The sequence below is a fragment of the Panthera leo genome, chromosome A1, assembly GCF_018350215.1.
Source record: "Panthera leo isolate Ple1 chromosome A1, P.leo_Ple1_pat1.1, whole genome shotgun sequence".
Classification (NCBI taxonomy): domain Eukaryota; kingdom Metazoa; phylum Chordata; class Mammalia; order Carnivora; family Felidae; genus Panthera; species Panthera leo.
The window spans coordinates 3031946-3045371 of record NC_056679.1 but is presented as its reverse complement, the minus strand read 5'-3'; positions in this window follow the sequence as shown (position 1 = coordinate 3045371).

The window sequence follows — 13426 nt, the reverse complement described above, 5'->3', positions numbered from 1 at the left end:
ATGATCCAGGAGTTGCCTCTGTGAGAAAAAGAAGAAGAGAAAACAGCAATACGTATGCGTGGAGTAGTGATAGGCATGCTCTATAAAGAGTGTCCTGTGGCTTAATAATCATTTCTATCTCGGCTAGACCCTATCTAGTCATTATCTTTCTAACATGTGATGATTTCTCCCTAGCAACAAGCAATATGTTTCCACACCAAAGGATCCTTGATGATAGAAACCATTTATTATATACTTTGGTCTCTCCCCACTTTCCAAACGGACTCTGATGCCCTTAACAGGCTGCAGAGACAGTATAGAAATAAAACACATCCATGGAAGGCACCGACCACTCCTCACTCCTTCAACCCCTCTCAACCAGTGTCTCCTACTGTTCTTCTATCCCTGCTCGTGATCTCTTTGCTAGAATCTGGTTTTAACTATTTACTCAGAATCTTTGGATTTGGACCGTGTGTTTGAGTCTTGACTCTGCTTTTGTGACTAGGCATTATCTTTGGTTCTCTGTTCATTCTTTGCCGAATTCTACGGCCAGGTCTGCCCACCGGGGTCCACGCGAGGCCCCCGGAAGCCTGGTACTGGTCTCACCACAGGCACCCTGCTGACCCAGTTGGAAGAGTGGGTGAGGAAGAATATGAGCCCTCATATAGCTCCTAATAAATAAGTGCCCAGTAACAGCTTCGGACAGATGAAGGAAGAAAGGAAGGAAGGAAGGAAAGGGAGAATCAAAGATGCTATGAAGGAGAGACAGCCGTACCCTGGCACACCTGGGCATATCGCCTGCAAACGTTTCTAGAAAGTCCAGAAACACGTGGGGCCACCAGGCACCAGATCTGATGTTCACGTGTTTCCTTTATTCCCTTCCTGCCTCTGCTACTGAACCATGGTTTCTGTGCAAATATTTACTTTAATAAACTTTAAAAAGTGTAGTAGGAAGATGTTTGTGCTTCCGTGCTCCCCAACATGCCTCTCGTTCAATTCCAGCTCAAGAGTCATTATATTTTCATCTGTTTTACTCAGATAGAGCCTAATGAAAATCAGTACCTTTCTTTTTTTTTTTTTTAATTTTTTTTTCAACATTTTTTATTTATTTTTGGGACAGAGAGAGACAGAGCATGAACGGGGGAGGGGCAGAGAGAGAGGGAGACACAGAATCGGAAACAGGCTCCAGGCTCCAAGCCATCAGCCCAGAGCCCGACGCGGGGCTCGAACTCACGGACCGCGAGATCGTGACCTGGCTGAAGTCGGACGCTTAACCGACTGCGCCACCCAGGCGCCCCAATCAGTACCTTTCTTAACAGAAGAGATTGCTGAAAGCTTCTTTCTCTTCCACCTCCATGCTCAGTGGAAACAGAAATGTCAGAGATGCGCCCAAGCATCCCACCTGCTCTTTCCGGCGACTGTGCTACAGCGTTGATCAGAGTTCCTCTTGTCATTTGTCAATCACAGGAGCATCACTGAAAGGCTAGACTGCCACCGGCCGCCTCCTATGAATTATAGAGAAGCTCCCTCCGCAAAAAAAAAAAAATAAGAAATGGACAATTTTGATTCATCATCTCGTCTGCAGGAAACGGCACAAGGGAAATGTGTGCGTGTGTCCATTAACCAAGGTATGGAATCCACAACCCCATTCTCAGCACCCAAATCTGTCGATCCCTGTCAACTGTATGGAAAAAGATGGGATCATTGGAAATGCTACAAAGGGTTTTGGAAATAAAATTTTAACGGAGGCTTTGACACTTACCACACATGTACTTTGAAAAACCTGCATGGCAGGATGTTATAATTAAAAGGCAAACATCAAAACATGTTGTCACATGCAAATATAAAACAATGGGTCACGTCTTACAGCATCTGCTCCAAGTTAACTGCAGATGTGAAATGTTGATAGAAATTATTATCATGGGTGGGTGTTTGGTACTTTACATTATATCACAATTTACTTAATTGGTTCAGACATATTTTAATAAATTTGATCTTAATCCAATGAGGCAGAAATGTTCTGAAAAATTTACGTAGCTGTTATTACAATACCCGAATACTTGCAAGTAAATTGCTTTCAACGGTGTCTTTCTGTATGTAGGAATTTGGGATTTGGACTTCAGAGTATCTGTGAAAAATGTCATTGATGTTACAGTATCAGGTTCTGATTCCACTAGGAGAAAATTTCCCCTCTTGAGTGTAAAATCTCAAAAAGAAGCTTGGGACAAGACAAAACAAGAGGGGCAGAATGGTCCCTTTCGTAACTTATTTTCCACTGAGTTGCGGGTACGAGTTCCACTGATTGTGCACCTAGAGCTTGCCCACATCTGGTTGTGAAGGACACAAGTCATAGCTGCCACACCCCAGCTGCCAGGGGCATAGTGCTCAGAGAACCTTGGTGTTTCATGCGGAAGTTCCAAGAAAAGTCATCTGCAGTTCGCGCTGATGTCAAAACTCACTTCAAAAAAAAAAAAAAAAAAATTAAAAAAGGGGCGCCTGGGTGGCGCAGTCGGTTAAGCGTCCGACTTCAGCCAGGTCACGATCTCACGGTCCGTGAGTTCGAGCCCCGCGTCAGGCTCTGGGCTGATGGCTCAGAGCCTGGAGCCTGTTTCCGATTCTGTGTCTCCCTCTCTCTCTGTCCCTCCCCCGTTCATGCTCTGTCTCTCTCTGTCCCAGAAATAAATAAACGTTGAAAAAAATTAAAAAAAAAAAAAAAAACAAAAAAAAACTCACTTCCTACAAGGCTCAGGACCCAATTTGAGTTCAGCAATAAATACAAATTATAAAAATAAAAGAGTATCTGTGCTGAGGAACGCTGCACAGTGCCTGGGACATAATAAGCCCTCAAGATGATGAAAATAAAATAACATAAATATTAAATAAAATAAAATAAATAATAAAATAAAATAATAAAAAAAAAAAAATAAAATAAAATAAAATAAAATAAAATAAAAAATAGAATAGAATAGAATAGAATAGAATAAATGCAAAGGGAACATAATAAATTTTATACTGAGAGGAACAATATATTTAAAATAAGCACATATTATCACTCGATTACCTAGACCGCACAATCCAATACGGTAGCCTCGTGCGACTATTTACATTTTAACTAAAATGTAGTGAGATGGAAAACATCATTCTGGAGCTGCACCCGTCACGAGTGGTGACAAGAAGCTGCACATGACTAGTGGCCACAGTACCAGGCGGCACAGATGCGGACTATTTTTATCACCCAGAAAGTTCCATTTGATAGCCCTGTTCTGAGCAATTGCCTGGAAGGTATCTCAAGAAACGAAACACAGAACTGAACAGTTTTTGTGCGGGGGTTGGGCGGGGGGGGGAAACAGACACAAAAGGTACAGAGCAAAAGTCACTGTGTAGAAAAGCTAGTTAATGTTGGGGGCCAAAATGAGGAAAAAAGAATACATTTTTATGGAGACATTCAGGATGTCTGGAGATTCATTCTGGGGATCAAATCTTAGGGAAAACCCACTCAATCATTTAAACCCATCTGCTTATATCTTGTATCGTGAGGTACAAAGAGGGAAAGAGCATCTTTTGGAATCCTAGGTTGACAGGACACTGCTTGACTGTCGCCATCTTTGGGTGTTAAATACAGACTTACAGTCAACACGTCTCAGAGTGAATGAAATGATCTCCTGTGATACTTGGTGACAGGCAAAAGTACATAGACATAAAAATTTATGGTAGACGGTATTATTTGAAATTGGGTTTTTTGTATTTTTCTTTCAGGGAGAAGATAGCAAGTCTCATCACTCCCAGCTTTTTCACATGACTTACGATGACAACCCACCTCTGTGGTTCGATGCACCATTAAATTTTATCTCCAGTCTATTCCCCACATGAAACCTAAATCTCTATTAAGTCCCAGCAATATAATGCAGTAAATTTCTCCGGAGTAGGGATAACCATTACATCTCTGTAGAAGACATCATTTTTTCCACACATGAAAATGATTAAACTAAAAATTTAATGACTGAATCTAGAAAAGCTCCTTTAGGCCACAGAAAATGAGTTTAATCTGTGAATGTGATTTATGTCTGTCAGGAAACCAAACTTCATCATGCAGCCATAGCTCACAATAAAATGTGCCATGATACTTGCCCTTGTTAATGATGCCTGTCTTTGTCCTATGGGTGGTACTTAGTACCTCGGTGATTCTCCCTGAGCTACGAGAATATCTCTATCCACTCTGCTAGATGAGGCAAATGTAACACCAGCTATCAAAATCATTGAACTGTGACTGAAAAATTGCGCACAAGTACTGTTTTTCTGCCCTTAGAATTAGAACATTCTATTTCATCCTGGAGGTAATTTAAAACATAGAGAGGGAGGTGAAAGTATTAAGGTAATGAATTAAACAAGACAGCTACTTAAATTAAGTCACATACAGACACAATTAGCTCGTGTACTGGGAACGGCAGCCATTCGCCATGTTGTGTGTGTAAAATTGTGACATAAATATTCATCGGAAGAGCCAATGGTGTGCGTTTCTCAAGGAATCGGGGGCATCTGTGTTGCACAGGAAATGTTAATACGCGGTAAGGTCAAGGGACATTGCCTTGATTTTTTTAGAGCTACGTACTGATAATTGAGGTTTAATTTAATCACATATTCTAATTACTCTATGCTTCATCAAAATGCACATCATTTCTTGATGATTTACATATGCAATTCTAATTCCCATATAAGTAAATATACCAGGGTTGAAAAAGCATATTTAAGAAAAATCTCATCAGCACATCCAATATGCCCAAAAAAGTTGAAATATACTTGAATACACTTATGTTAACACACCTATATTGTCACTAAGAATGTCCCTCATCAAGAGTCACAAATTTCAAGGGCTCCAATTTAGAAACACTAGCATAAAATGTTGGTCGTTTTCTTATTCCCTGTATTAGTTATTCACTACAGGGTAATAAATTAATAGCCCAAACAACAGACATTTCTCACCTCACGGCCACTGTCACCTCAGGGTTCAGCTGAGGCAGAATCAGTTTCAAAGCCGTCTCGGTGACTGTAGGCAGAATTCCCGCCCTTGCAGGCTGGTGGCCTGATGTCACCCTCAGTTCTACACCGAGGTTTTTCTTCACTAGAACAAGCAAACCCTCGATATCAGTTGCCGTCTTCTTTCAATCATGGCCCCAAGAGATCTCCCTGATCTGTTCCCCTTTTGCTGCCGCCGTCTCGTTTCCAATCCCAATTTCTACTTTGGACTTCTGACAGCCTTCTAAGTACAATTCCCACCATATTTTCCCCCCCATACAGTGGCAGGGTAGTGCAGCAGTTAAGAGCAAAGCTCTAGAATCTGACTGCTTGGGTTCTAATCCTGGGGTAATCACTTACCAGAGAGAGGATTGAAGCAATTAAAAAAAAAAAAACCCTCTCTGTGACTCAGTTTCTTCTATAAATACTGTCTTGTTGGTCAGCTGTATGATGCTCATCATTATATTCTCTTTACCTCCCACAGTACCTGAAGGGAGAGATTACACTGATTAAATGACAGTAAAATTGACGGAACTGTTTCCACTTTCTCTTTACCCATGCGTTTCCTAATAGATTATTCTGGTTCAGGAACTAGGAAAAAACAGATTGACAAAACTTTATGAGAACTCTAATGGGAAGAAAATTTTATGTATCAGAGTATTGGTCATCTCATCTTTCTTGAGTTAGCTTTTGCTATTTCAACAAATAGCGCATGCTGACTATATTCCAGAACCGTGCTATGTATTTTGGACACAAGTTCTTTGCTCAGAGTCTAGTGGGAGACACAAAACGACAAGCAGGTTTAAAGAAATAATAATACACTGTTATGAAAGCAGTAATAGAAGCATCTTACGCACAGATACCGAAGTCATATAGACGGCAGTTCCGCGTCTCAGAAGACTTCACAGTGCAACTGACTAGTGAGTGAGTTGTTGAATAAGTCTGTTTGCAAAGCATAATAAATAATAGTAGTGATGATAATGGACTTATATCCAAAGGGAAAAAAAAACGTATGCAATATTATGAAACATCACACGAACAGGGAACACTTAGTAACTTTATGTTCCTGGACAGTGTGTGCTATGGATTGTGGAGAAGAAGCTATAAAACTAGATAGGACCTTGTGTTGGCTAAAAATGTGGGGCGTTATCTTGTATGCTAACGGTAGAGAACAGAACTTTATTAAGACGGGCAATGACGTTATCACGCTACGGTTTAGAAGGATCATTACTAGCTAATCAGAGAATGGTTACATGTCATGGGACAACGTGGAGAACCCAAAGAAGCGGAAACCCAAAAGGAAGTTTATGTTCTAAGTGATGACTGCCTAATCTTGGGTCACATCATGTGAATGAATACTGGAAACTCATTGGAACTTGAATGTGAATATTTAAGATCGGATGACGCCAAAAGTTCAGGGGAATGCCTGAACAATGTGTCAAGCAAGTTACACAAGAAATAAAAAAGGGCATAGAGGGACGCCTGGGTGGCTCAGTCGGTTAAGCGTCCAACTTGGGCTCAGGTCATGATCTTGCTGTCTGTGAGTTCGAGCCCCGCGTCGGGCTCTGTGCTGACAGCTCAGAGCCCGGAGCCCGTTTCAGATTCTGTGTCTCCCTCTCTCTTGGACCCTCCTCCGTTCATACTCTGTCTCTGTCTCAAAAATAAATAAATCTTAAAAAAAATTAAAAAACAAGGGCATAGATATGGAGGAGGAAGAGATCGTGAATTCGATTCTGTTTAGCTTGGAGTCCCAATGGGACATCCAGATGGGGAATATTCAGCGGCAGCCTGCTACAGGGTGTTTGACGGTTCCAGTTCACCACAGAGATATGAACGCCATTAGCATGTAAGAAGCAGATTTGGAAATATGGGCGGAGAGAGAAAATATGAAGCCAAAGAACAAGAAGAGAATACCAAACAACTCCGACGTGCACAGTCTAGGCAAAGAAAGATCCAGACAAGGAACTTAGAATGAACAGGCTCAGGTATTCACTCATCATCATTATCACCGGCATCATCATCACAGAAATCATCATCATCATGAAATGACAAAACCAGGAGCCGAGGAAAACCAACAAACAAAACAAAAAAATAGGAGGGACAAGGGAGAAAAAGCATCTGTTCAATTTCGTCAAAGTGCCGCGAACAGTTAAAGACAAGGCGTTAAATACGCCCATTTGATTTGGTAACTAGGCAGTCATTGGAGACTATCAAAGGAGTGCATTTTCATTTGCTTGATGGGGCGGAAGTCGTATTGGAATCGGTCTGGAAGGTGAAGGGGAGCTGACGCAGTGATGAAATCACATCCAGGCTGCACTTCAAAAGTTTAGTTGAGACATGATGTGTTTTTTCTTCCGTCAGTTTGGCAAATTTTTGTAAAGTCGTTGTACAAATACGGTACTATTGCACAGTTATGACAGAAATAATAAGCTGAAATATTCTTTCTGGAGAGCAACAGATATCGACAACCTCTCATAACCCCCTAAATTTCACCTTTAGGAACGTATCCTAAAGAAACAAGCAGGGTTAAATACAAAACATCACAGGTAAACATGATGTTAACCTTGGCCAACTTTAGTAAAAACATCTAAAAGGCCTAAGCATTGAGGATATTTCAGATAAATTGAGAGACGTCTCATGTGGAGGTTACGGTAAAAGGTTTCTATTGCCATTATAAACTCTGAAATATCAGCGGCTTAACAAAATACATTTCTTCCCCCATCCAGTTATGAAGGGATCCAGGCTGAGAGAGGCTTTTACTCTTTTTGAAATGTTAAACCCAAAGTCATCCTAAAGAGCCTGGAGCCCGCTTCGGATTCTGTGTCTCCCTCTCTCTCTGCCCCTCCCCCACTCATGCTCTGTCTCTCTCTGTCTCAGAAAAAAATAAATAAACATTAAAAGAAAGAAAGAAAGAAGGAAAGAAAGAAAGAAGGAAAGAAAGAAAGAAAGAAAGAGCCTAACCCCTCGTTCACCAAGTAGAAGTAAAACACATCCCTTCCCTTCCTGCAGCTGGATTCCTTCCCAGCCACGGTTTTGTTTTATGAAAAGGGACGCTGGTTGGGTGGCTTGTCATCTGCTGAACCCACAAAATGGACATTGAAAAATTATAGGAGTTCACACAAAATACTCTTGCTCGTAGGCAAAAATGAAAGGGGAATTTTTTGCCCTGGGGGGCAATTAGTCATCTCTGCCACGGCCCATCTTTCTGGACACACATCAGTGGGCATCTCTGTTCTTACGTGTACAACCTGTTCTCCCCACCGTGGTGACCGTATGTTAAAGGTGGCAGGTGGTAGATACTCCGACAGGTCTTGCTTTTCCAAATCACCTGATGGAACAAAATCTTCCTTTTCCAACGTGTAGGACTGCAGGCATCTAGACTATTTTCATCCCCTTTCGCTTTTGCCTACAAACAAGAGATATGTCGAAGCACAAACCTCTGGTACCTGTGCACGTGACTTTATTTGCAGCCAGGGTGTTGGCAGAGGTAGCTGGGTTCAGACGAAGAGAATACTGGATGACGGTGGCCCTATGTCCGACGACTGGAATGTTCATGAAGAGTGGTTCGGAGACACAGACACACGCACATGGGGAAGACGGCCATGTGGAGAAGCAGACAGAAAGTGGAATGACACAGCTAGAAATCAAAGAAGGTGAAGGAGTGTTGACAAACACCAGAAGCCAGGAAGAGGCGTAGAAGATTCTCTCCTAGAGCCTTGGAGGGAACATGGCCCTGGGAACACCTTGATTTTGGACTGCCAAGTTTAACCGCAAAAGAATACATTTCTGCTTTTTTAAGCGCTCAGTCTCCGGCAGCCCTAGGAAGCTAACACAATCTGAATTCAACCCACGTATCTCACCGATATTCTAGTTTTTAACCTCTTCTCTTAGAGCTACAGGCAAACTGATTGTCCTTAAACATTCTTGCAAACAATGTAACCAAATGGCTTGTCACACATAACTTGGATCTCCATCTTCCCAACCATCAGTGTTAGGTTTTTTTTACTATCCCCTGCCTCGCCTTTAAAGGAATGTCACATATTTTCAGATTTTCATTACGGCAGCCTCGACTTCAAGGTACTAGTTTCTGTACCACAGTAATACTCATTAGCATAAGAGATAAACCCCATATCGCACTGGCTTACTCCTGTAAAATTGTATTTCTCATTATGTGAAATTTAGCGGCCAGTAGGAGGAGGTAGGAGGTGATCTACTCTGCGTGGTTATTTATGGCCCTAGTTTGGTAGAGGTTCTGGCAATCTGCAATGCGTAGCTTCGAAAGCGACTTTGGTCATTGATGTCCAGCCAACAAATGAGGGAGGTCATAGAGCTTGGAGAAGAAACAGCATCTTTACATGGCTCAGAAATAACACATACCATTGTTAATAAGAGCTAGCCACATGGTTCTCCCTTAACGAAGGTGGACTATGAAACATAATCTTGGCTGCACATCCCAGACTAACTTTACGGAATGGAATAAGGGTATGAATCTTTGGTCATCGGCTAGTTATCCAGGTCACGTGGGACACTGCGTCACAATCACAAATTGGGCATTCAAAGACCATTGCATTACTTCCTCTGGGGGCGCCTGGGGGGGCTCAGTCGGTTGAGCATCTGACTTGGGCTCAGGTCATGATCTCGCGGTTTCTTGAGTTCAAGCCCCGCGTCGGGCTCTGTGCGGACAGCTCAGAGCCTGGAGCCTGCTTCGGATTCTGTGTCTCCCTCTCTCTCTCTGCCCCTCCCCAGCTTGCACTCTGTCTCTCCCTCTCTCAAAAATAAACAAATATTAAAAAAAAAAATTTAAAAAAACACAAAGACTATTGCAGATCATGAAGAAAAAAATCCCATTATAGAAAGCTTTTATCAAAGGGCAGTATCTACAAATCTAAATCATACTCCATATTATTCTATTTCTATATCTGAGGTACATCGTTATCAATCTGCAGCTATATATAAATGGTTGGCTATATACGAAGTATTAGTGTTCCATGTTCAGTCTGTGAGTGGGATTACTTGTGATTTTGATTTTATTCTTTATTCATTTCTGTATTTCCCTAACTTAAAACATATGTGCTTTTTTTTAATCTGAAAAAGCTTATTTTTATTAGAGATTTAAAAAGCTTAGCATGGCACCTAGCACCTAATAGATGCTTAATAACTTCTGCTGAATAAATGAATGGCCCTGGATGAGAAAGAAAAGGAAGGAGGCAGTAATTAGAGTATGATTCAAGCCCAAGGAAGAGTTTCTCTAAGAATAGGCTGTTTGACCATATGCTTAGTTTGAGGGAAAAAAATTAGTGAAGAAGGCATAAATTTCAGGTATGCAATAATGAAACAAAAGAATTGGGGACAAAGGGCCCTGAGGAAAGATTGGTTTGGAGAAGAAACGTAGAGACTGAGAAGGTTTGCTGAGCAGTCAGAGTTGTAAGAAGGAAGGAAGGAAGTTGAATTGTTTCACTTTTTTTGTGTATAACTTCATCTCAGTAATCTAGGGAGGGTTATCTGCAGAATCAAGGAGTGAAGCCTAGGTAGAATGTTCTAATGGAGTTATGGGGGTAGAGCCTAATATTAGTAGTGACATTAGGTTTAAATTGGAAAGAGGGGCCCCTGAGTGCCTCCGCAGGTCAGGCGTCAGACTTCTGCTCAGGTGGTGATCTCGTCGTGATTTGTGGGTTAGAGCCCCGCATTGGACTCTGTGCTTGGAGCCTGCTTAGAATTCTGTGTCTCTGTCTCTCTCTCTCTCTCTGCCTCTCCCCCACTCCCGATCTGTCTGTCTGTCTCTCAAAAATAAATAAATATTAAAAATATTAGAAAGAAGGGAAAGATTTAATACAGTTACTAAAGGTTGCATAACAGCGTTTTCAATACTTTGCCTCACGTTTTACGCTACTTTTTGTCATTGTCATGATCTACTGTTATTTTTTCTGACTGTAATCTGCATGTAGTCAGGGTGTCAACATCTTGGCTCTATGATAAATAAAGTTTGTTCAGGTTTCGTGGTTAGCTGTATTCTCCCCGGAGAACTATCATCATTTAGGTCAGCTCCCAAGGACAGATTGATCCTCACATGTTTTTCCCTTAGCCTCCGGTGGACAAAGTGAAAAAACTAGTAGATTACTGGCACAAGGAGTGAAAAAAAATGTGTGAGAAATTGCAGCCCAGGCATTTAGGTTAAAGAAAAATTTGCTTCGATAGAAAACCTAGCTTTATCTTCCTCATAAATTCAAATAAATCCCATACCATTTTGTATGCCCCCAAACGAATCTCGGTCTCAAGTATGCATACATGATTGCTGATTGCTACGGTTTGAATGTTTATGACTCCCCTCAATCTCAAATTCATCCAAAGATGATGGTGTCAGGAGTTGGAACCTCTAGGAGGTGCTTAGGTCATAAGAGTGGAGTCCTCATGAAACGGTATCCGTGCTCTAGAGGGATCCCCTGCCCCTTCCGCCATGTGAAGACACAGAGAGAAGGTGCTAGGTATGAACCAGGAAGGAAGGTCTCACAAGAATACGGCCATAATTGGGGCACCTGGGTGGCTCAATCGGTTAAGAGTCCGACTTCAACTCAGGTCATGATCTCGTGGTTCTGAGTTCGAGCCCCACGATGAACTCTGCATTGACAGCTCAGAGCCTGGAGCCTGCTTCCGATTCTGTGTCTCCCTCTCACTCTACCCCTCCCCTGCTCACTCTCTTTCTCTCTTAAAAATAAAGAAACATAAAAAAGTAATTAAAAATAAAAGAACGTGACCATAACGGTGTCTCGATCTTGGACTTAGCCTCCAGAACTGCAGGAAATACTTTTCTGTTGTTTATAAGCTACCCAGTCTGTGGAATTTTGTTATAGCACCTGGAACAGACCAAGTCAATGCCTTACCTACTTCTCTTCCGCGATTAGTCAGGAATCCCTGTGTTGGATGTACTCAAATTCACTAGTTTCCAGGCTAAGAGCCCCCCACACACATTTTTCTCTGAGGAGAAAGGACCACTACTCCTTGTACTTTCCTTTGAATACACAGCACCTGTCAATGCACCTGGCACACAAAGGAAGCACTCAGTAAGTATTGATACCAGGAATCCAAAATCCTCTTCCTAATCCCCTCTCGTGTCTAGAACTTCCCTTCAGGTACCATTTAAGGTTAAGAAAGGCCTCAAGCCAATCAAGGCCTCCAACAAAATTTCTTTTGTTAAAGACATTAGAGAAACAGCTAACCCACTATTCCCGAGTAAATGTTCTTCTGGCTCTCAATCCAGGTCATGGCCTGGTACGTAGAGTGAGCAAATTGGACAAATTCTCCAGGTAATCTGCTGCTATCGAAATTTGTGCTTGCAGAGTTAGTTATCAAGACCATAAGAAGGAAGAAGTCCAAGCTGTGCCACGGCTACTTTGAAGAGAATTATGATGGAAGCATTTATTAAGATGCCTGATAAATAAAATGTCATGCATGGCATGGATTATTGTGACTTTGAGCTGTTTCAGGCCAATTTTCTTTATAACCCCACTTAACGCTCACCAGCTAACCCATGTTTTAATCTCATCTGCTGGACATTACTGAGATAGAAAGAACATTCTCCCGGGAAGGGAGTGGGGCTATAAATTGGTTTTCTCAAAGTATTGTCAGTATGTGTGAAATTTACTGTAACCAGGGGATTGTCAGATATATATTATTAGATAACTATTGACGAACTTTATTTTTATAATTAAGTACGCATGGGACGAAAAGGACTAGTGTATGCGTGATTACAACCGGGGGGAAAAACAGTAAAAATTATCTGTAAATACATTACTTATAATTAAATTTACAGAAAATAGAGCAATAAACTCTACAATTTTAGAACTATAGGGACTATATAAATCAGAGTCTAGATCATATAGGTAGGGTTACATCAACTAGGTCCAACTGATGACAATTGAGATTAATATGGAGGCCTGTTAAACAATAATGTCTTCTTTTTTTATTTTGCTGAGTCATGTGCTGACATATTTTTATGTAAAAACAAAATAATGAAATGAGAGCCAGATCAATTCTGCAGATAATCTAGACCCTATTCATATCCACCCGAGTTTTTCTCGTGCAATATTTAGGTAAAGATAAAGTTATGGACTTGAATTTTACAGATAAAAAAAATCAATGCTTTACTTCATCCTGCCTGGATGAACACAGACACTATACTAATGAAAAAATAGGCATAATGTCCTGCTATTCATCTAAAGATAATTCAGACCTCATAGCGAAAGCAACTTTTTTTTCTTACGCAATCATTTAACGAGCTAAATACTTCTTGAAACACATTATTGACTTCTTGTAATTGCCATAGGTTTTATTCTTTTCCTTATTTGAGTTGCACGTATCAGTTTGGGTGCGACTCCATCCCGAACGCCTGTTTATGAGCAAAACCAGAGTTGAAGCGCTCCTTCACGTGCCATGGCTC